The sequence below is a fragment of the Bufo bufo genome, chromosome 1, assembly GCF_905171765.1.
Source record: "Bufo bufo chromosome 1, aBufBuf1.1, whole genome shotgun sequence".
NCBI lineage: Eukaryota > Metazoa > Chordata > Amphibia > Anura > Bufonidae > Bufo > Bufo bufo.
The window spans coordinates 226,758,180-226,766,389 of NC_053389.1; positions in this window are offsets into that span (position 1 = coordinate 226,758,180).

Sequence of the window (8,210 nt, forward strand, 5' to 3'; positions counted from 1 at the left end):
AACATTCCGTTCAGGATGCATCAGTTCAGTCCCTCTTACGTTTTTTGGACGGAGAAAATACCGCAGCATGCTGCAGTTTTATCCCCGACCAAAAATACTGATCACTTGCCGGATCCGGAGTTAATTTACATTGAAGTGTATTAGTGCCAGATCCGGCATTAAGTGTTCCGGCAAAACGGATCCGGCTTTCCTGTCTGCGCATGCACAGACCTTTAAAAATGCAAAAAAAAAATATTTATACCAGATCCATTTTTCCAGATGACACCGGAGAGACAGATCCGGTATTTCAATGTATTTGTCAGACGGATCCGGATCTATCTGACAAATGGCATCCGTTTGCGTCCATATTGACGGATCCGGCGGGCTGTTCCAGCGACGGAACTGCCTGCCGTAATCCTGTCCCGCAAGTGTGAAAGTACCCTAAGGAGGTGTTACAGTTGTATCCCGTCTAAATAATCACCTGCACTGATACATTGTAACAAACTATCAGGGCAGGAGAGATTTGTGCTGCTGTGTTTACCAGGATTGTCCAGACTGGGTACAGTTGTAAGGCTGGGTTCACACGCATCAGTGTCTATAACTGGAAATAGACGCCGGGCAGAAGAAAGTTACTGGTGCGGTTTTCTGTCCAGGGAGACATCGGGAGATACAACTGATGCCAGTAATGATGCCATAGAAAACAATGGGTTTAGCTCTGGCATGAGTCTCCCCATGGTGTTGCGCTACCGCCCTAGAGGGAAAAAAAAGCAGCGTATGGCCAGGTATATTGGAATGAGACCTAACAAACCCTCAGCTGTCAGAAGGGTTAGGTTTGTTCCTGTTTTCAGCCTCTTGTAAAACCAGAAAGTTTCAATTCATGGCCAGCAAGCAGCATGTTATGAAGGTGCAGAATGTCTCTACGTTTGTATGCATAAAAATGGACGACCCCTCAAAGTGTAGCATTTAACAGTTATAGGGGGTGCTTCTGGATTTTAGTATCCACCCATGATCCGGTCACCCTGTGTATCTACAGGGCAGCCCTCCCCTCTGCAGGTTGGCGTGTGCCCGGGAGAGCCGGTCTTTTCCTTCTACATGGCCCGATACTCAGGAGCCCCATATATATATATATACAGATATACATTTCATAGTGTGCCAAAAAATGTGATTATCTCTAACTGTGATCTCCTTGTGCTCACCTCCTTTGAGAAGGATCAGAGCACAAGTGCAAGAAGTGTTGTCATGTAGACTCCTTGGGGCTCATGTACTAAGCTGAAATACGCCTAAATTAGGAGTATTTCAGGCGCAGATGGCTATCTGCTACCTCGCCCCACGCACGTCAGGTCTAAAAATGTGCGTTGGCCGGCAGGACAGTCTCATTCACAATTTTCTACGCTTGGTTTAGGGGTAGAAAATGGTCTAAATGTAAGACCGCAAGGAAGCTGTCTTACATTTAAAACTGGCGCTGGATGCGCCAAAGTTATAGAGAGCCCTGCGCCACTTCATAACTTCCGCGGATCCACCGCCAGCTTAGGGGTTTATTAAGATCGGCGTCAAAAACTCTGGTCTTAATAAATGTTCCCTGTTTACCTGACAACACTTCCTGCCCCCATGCATCGGCAGCTCAGTGTTATCATAGGAACACTGGTGCCATCTGAATTTAGCTTTTTTTTTTTTCCTTGTAAAGGTAAAGAAATAATAGCTGGCTTCTGATTGGTTGCTGTGAAGCCCAATGTCTCTATGTTGTGCCTTTAAACATTTCAATCTGTTCATATTGAGTGTAATATACATTACAGTAAGATGTAGAATTAGCAGTCCTATGGCTTGTGGGCCGTCATGTGGTTGTTCTTCCTTCAGCGGAGGCGTTCCTTATCCTTTGATTCACAGTGATGTATGCTGATATAAGATTGTCACACTTGAAGGAGAGAGCTGAGATCCAAGTATGTCAATGGGTTCTAAGTGACTACAAACAGCCCTCCATAGCCATTGTCCCATTAGCGTGTCAGTGTTCACCGCAATTCTGCCATTCTGTTCGCGCACCAGAAAGATCGGGAAGTCCTGCCCAGATAAGAGATCTGTGAAACTCTACTGCAGTGGATTGCGTGGATGAGTAAATGGATAACTGGCAAGGCTAAATGCTATGGTGCCTCCTAGAGGATTTCCGTGGTACACAGCTGCAAATATCCACTGAAGGAATTGTAAGTTTATTACTCTGCTATCGTGATTTTTTTATTTCTTGAAAATGTATGCAAAAAATGCTATTTTATCAATTTCAATATAATAAAGATAATGCTTAATGTATCAGCTACAACTAGACTGGCCGCTGTAAGTGTGTGACTGCTTATGGACACTAGAGGGCGCTGTTGCTCATTGTCATGCTAAAGGGATTTTCCGTGTTTTTTTTTTTATACTGACGACCTATCCTCATACATTGCTGGTATGCGCTGCAAGGTTCGACATGTCAGTGCTTTAAAATTACTGACTGCCAGCTCAAAAGTGACCGACCACTGAAATCAGCAGGTGAGCCGTTCAGTGAGGGCAGCATAGTACATGTGACAGCTGACATCCGCCGTACGTGTACAATGATGTCAGGAAGGGGTTAATAAATGTAAAGGAAGTTGACCACCTCGCAGCTCTATAGATTTCAGCGGGATGTACAGTAGCTGGACTCATGATGCTGAGGTAGATCGAGTAGAGCAGAGATCAGCAACTTCCGGCACTCCAGCTATGGTGAAACTACAACTCCCAGCATGCACATTTGATCATCTGTTCCCAGAACTTCATTTCAATTGCATTGAATATGTTGGAAGTTGTAGTTTCACAACAGCTGGACTCAGGGGCGTAGCTATAGTGCCTGAACTCAGAAAGGGCACGCCCAGGAGGAGGACAGCTGAGCCTAGGTGGGGGTTGTAAACAAGTTGCTGGGGGTCCCGTTCAAAAATTTGCTGTGGGGCCCAGTCATTTCTAGTTACGCCACTGGCTGGAGTGATGGAGGTTGCTGAACCCTGGAGAAGAGTGAGCCCTTTTACCAAAGGAAGGTTGCATGCCAGCCTGTTCACAACAGAAGCAAACTGTATCTATCAGCCATCTTGATATGGAGGACTTGTCTTCTACTCCTACTTTTTTAATGGCAGCAAACTGAAGAAACAGTTGTTTTAACTGTATGAACGATTTTCCGGTCAATAGATATAATAGAACTGATGTATGAACATCCAGAAGGTGAAGGATAGTAGCTTGGTCCACTGTTTGAAAAGCTAGAAGAAAAAGTGTTGATTTCAATTAGAGACTGATGGTACTTTACGTAAAAATCTTGGCATAGTTCTTGTTGGGGCAAAAACCCCATTGCCGGATGAGGAGTCGATTCCCAATTAGAAAATGTGTGTGCACTCACAGAGAATAACTGATACACACGCAGTGTTGTGTACCAAGTGTTTCTAAACTTTATTGAATGAGAGCAGAGTTATAAAGCACATTTCTGGATCATTTCCAACTGAAGATTTACATCATTAACTCAATAAAACCACAATCTGAAATGAGCATCTCTTGGCTATACTCCTAGACCGTCTCCTTAATTTTAACTGTGGGTGCTAGCCACATGCCAGTACTCCTAATGCTTGTTAAGATTCCTTTTTAACGAGCGGTGGTGAGGGCTAGTAGTGACCTTGAAGTTATAGTAACTTTCCACAAGAAGCTCACAGTTCATTAATGTAAAATGGCAGTATAAAATACAAACATGGAGGCTCAGGACACAATATGGAGTCCTAACCCTCACAATTCCCCCATTTTGAAATACTCACTTACCACAGGTATCAGATACAGATAGTTCAGCTGGACATTGCCCTTGCTTCTGGATTCCCAGGTTCTGCATATCTGCACCTGTGTGAGGGATCATCTCAACATGTCTCATAATCTCTCCTGTTTCGATCCCGGTTACACATTTTATTCAAGCACATCAATGTGAGCTTAATTACAATGTAAATGAGTGCAACAATCAACAAAATCTGTATTATTCTCTGTACTATACCCATAAGCCACCCACCAACATTTTTAAACCAGTTTGCTGGATTCAAGAAAGAGAAGGTATCTGGCCACCAAGAGTCCCTGTCAGCACTATGTGCATCCAGCCATTTATCTCTCATTTCTTTAATCTTTTCGATACCTGCTCTTACTTGAAGGTTACCTTGTGGATTTATATAATGACAACAAGCAGATCTTATTATTTGACACATTCCTCCTTCCTTGGCAGTAAGATAGTCTAAAACTAGAGTATGCTGGTTAGTAACTATGATTAACTGAGATTCTACACCATTTACAAGGCCTAACACATCCCATATTTGGTCATCTTGGTAATCAGTGGCTACCACTAGCTTATCCCACATCTGCATTAACATTGGGTAAACAAACGGAGCACTAAAAAACTTGTTTGAAATACTCATCTCCACTACATGAGGTTTTCCATTAGGTCTGGGATTGTTATCTGCAGCTCTTCTATATAATGTATGTTTAGGCACAGCATTTATGTTAAGCTCATCGTGTGACAGCATAAATGTGTCTGGAGTCAACTGGACAAGAGTACAGGTTCCTTAGGCTCCAGGTGGGATCCACTTATATGCTGCCATCCCGCAAGCAAAATAAAGATCATTAGGAAGAGTATAATTGCATGATTTTCCTATTTTATTACGTAAAGTCATGATTTTATGAAAGACACGGAGGCGAGTATTGCTTTAACCTTTCTTTACTGTCCACCATAGCAGCAAAGAAAAATCCATTAGAATAATACCATAACAACAGGCCCCTCCCCATGACAAGCCAGTATATATAGACCATGTTTCCCCATAATCCTCCTCTTTCTTAGCGGAGTGCCACCCTGACGACTGTATAAACTCTGGATAAGCTTCCAAAACTCGAACTGGAGAAAACCGGAACAGAGAACATTATAAGGTGAGTAACTCTGGAAAACTGCAGACCTCCTCTCAAGCTCCGCGCGACATCAGCCAATCATCCTGCAAGGAGAGAAAACACGTGAAAAGGACATTACTCTCACATCGGGAGAAGTGGTAATCAAAGTCATAGAGACACAGACAATGCCACAAGTATCATTATAGAAAAAAAAAAAATCCCTGGAACCATGAGACTCTAGAGGGTGGGAAGAAGAGAGGGGCAATACTCGCCTCCGTGTCTTTAATAAAATCATGACTTTACGTCCTAAAATGGGAAATTCATGCAATTTTATCTCAAGACACGGAGGCTCCTATTGCTGGTTCAAATCTGCTCCATGACCAAAGAAAAAGGCATGCTGAGGAGGGCGAAAATAGAATTCCCTAAACGTGGAAACTCAAGACTAATCCGCCAGCCTCATGATGTCTTCCAGCCGCGCACCCAAAATCACCATAGAGGTAGCCGAAGCCCCCCTAACGGAGTGAGCTGTGAAAACAGATGTGTCCACCCCTGCCAAGGCCATGATCCATTTAACCCAACGTGCCAGGGTGGTGCTAGTGACTGGAGCAAAAGGGCGGCTGAAGGAGAGAAAAAGATGGGGAAAAACAGGAGACCGATGTGCCAAAGTCCGAGCTTCATACTCCTGCAAGCAGGCCACCGGACAAAGTGCCGGGGATTAAAAGAACCTGGGATACGAGACCGATCGGATGTGAGTCTTGGTACGACGTGTGATATTAAAGGAAACCCCTTCGGGAGTAAAAGATCTGGCATCGTGATCCAGGGCGCGGACGTCCGAAACCCTCTGACAGGAAATTAGACAAAATAGAGTGACCAATTTAGCCGATAATTGGCGCAACGATAAATCAGCATTAGACGGCCAAGTGGAAAAAAGGGACAGAACGCAGGAAACATCCCACGTAGTAGAGAAACGAGGCCGAGACAAACGCAAACCTCGCAGCAACTGGCACACCAACGGGTGTTGGCCCGCCAGGCAACCGTCGAATCCCTGATGAAATGGCCGATTGAAACAAATTAATTGTACGATGAGCCTTGCCATCCTCGAACAATGACGTAAGAAAGTGCAGAATCTCCGTTACAGGTGCTGAAACGGGATCCAAATCCCGAGCCAAGCACCAGCCAGACCAAGATCTCCAGGCTGCTCTATAAGCTTGTTTTGTGCCGGGAGCCCATGCGTCCTCCAGAAGTCTTCTAGTTGCAGCCGAAAGTTCTCGGACTCCCCAGGAGTCCCTGAAATTTTGTATGCTAGAAGCCGCAGGGAGCCGTCTAAGAGAAGGGGATGCTCCAGTCCCCACAGCCCCTGAAGGAGACCCGGAAACTCCAGCAGGAGAATGGGGATCTCCACCATCAGCTCCAGTATTTAAGGAAACCAAGACTGGGTGCCCTAAAAGGGAACTACAACGACCAGATCGGCTTGTTGCTGGTGAACCTGGCTCAGGACCCGTGGAATCATGGCAAATGGCGGAAACGCGTACATCAGGGATCCTGACCAGTCTTGGAGGAAGGCATCCACCACTTCTGCTTCCGGGCGCCAACTGAATAGTTGGGGAAGCTGGGTATTCAGACGGGAGGCGAAGAGGTCGATAGAGAAAGGTCCCCAAAGAGACAAGATAGCGGAGAACACCACCTCGTCCAACTTCCAGTCGCTGCCGTCTGAGAGATAACGATAACTCCAATCCCCCTGGGTGTTGTGCAGGCCCAGAAGGTACTCCGCCAGCACAGTAATATCTCTGGAAAGACAATACCGACCGGAAATCCTTCGCCAGATGAGTAAGCATGGCCGAGTGTGTGCCGCCCATGCAGTTGACATAACGGACATCCGAGATGTTGTCCATTCGTAGCCTGATGCAAGCCCTGGCCATGCCGTTTGAGAAACTCTGAATGGCAAAGGAGCCCGCCAGAAGCTCCAGAGCATTGATGTGAAGCCTGGATTCGTCCTCCGACCAGCGTCCTCCTGTGGTCACACCATTGCAATGCGCACCCCAACCTTGAAGACTGGCGTCCGAATCCACTGTAAAGTCTGGTCGCGGACGGCAAATCGCCTTGCTGTTCCATGCAGAGAGATTGTGGATCCACCAGGTCAGTTCTTCCCTGGTCTACTAATCCAAGGATATTAGGTCCGCATACAAAGCTCTGGAGTGGAGATGAGCAGTCTTCAGGCGTTGAAGGGCCCGATAATAGAGTGGAGTAGGGAAAACCGCCTGGATAGAAGAAGATAGGAGGCCAATGATCCGAGCCAGGTGACAAAGCGAAATCTCCGACATTGCCAACGCTCTGCGCAACTCCTTGCGGATCAGTCGGACCTTTGCCGGAGGAAGGCTTAAAGTTTCCGCCAAAGAGTCCACCGTAAAACCTAGGAATTCCATGATCTGAGATGGGACCAGAATAGACTTTTCTTGATTGAGGAGGAATCCTAGACGGGAGAGGAGATTAATCGTCCAATTCAGATGTTTCAGGAGCACTGAATGATCCTGAGCTAAGATGAGAATGTCGTCCAGGTAGATCACTAGGCGCACTCCTCGACTGCGGAGCCACGCCATAACTGGTCGCATCAGCTTGGTGAAGCACCAAGGGGCGAAAGAAAGTCTGAAAGGAAGACAGGTGAAACGCCAGACCTCCCCTTTCCACAGGAAAGGAAGGAGGTCTCTGGAAGTCTCTGCGACTGGAACCGTCAGGTATGCGTCCTTGAGATCGAGTTTCACCATCCAATCCCCCTGAAGAAGTAAATCTCTGAGGAGGTGAATACCTTCCATTTTGAAATGTCGGTAACGGACGAACCTGTTCAAGGACCGAAGGTTGATCACGGGCGCATCTGACCCCCTTTCTTCTCCACTAGAAAGATGTTGCTGAGAAACCCTGAATGCGAGTCTGCTCGCTCCACAGCCTCCTTCTGGTAGAGGTCCGACAGCTCCCTGTCTAACAAAAGCTGAGATGGTCCCGAGAGAAGCTGAGGGTGGGGAAGGGGAAAATGATGTGGGTAGTTCACCAGCTCTATGCGGAAACCTCGGACTGTGGAAAGGACTCACTGGTCCGAGGTGATGAATGACCAGGCGCGAGAAAAATGACGGAGCCTGCCCCCTACATAAACATTCGAAAAATGTTGAGGTAGAATGCTTACCGTAAGGTCGTCTTGAGCCCGTGGTCCCTCTGTAATCTCTGGGGCGACCTGGTCCACCTCTGGTAGGGAAGAATCTTGATGGTTGCCTCGCATCCTGGTAAGAGGGTTTTGGGGCAAATGAGGATCTATGCGAGTAGGAGCCTCGCCCCCGTGCCTCGGG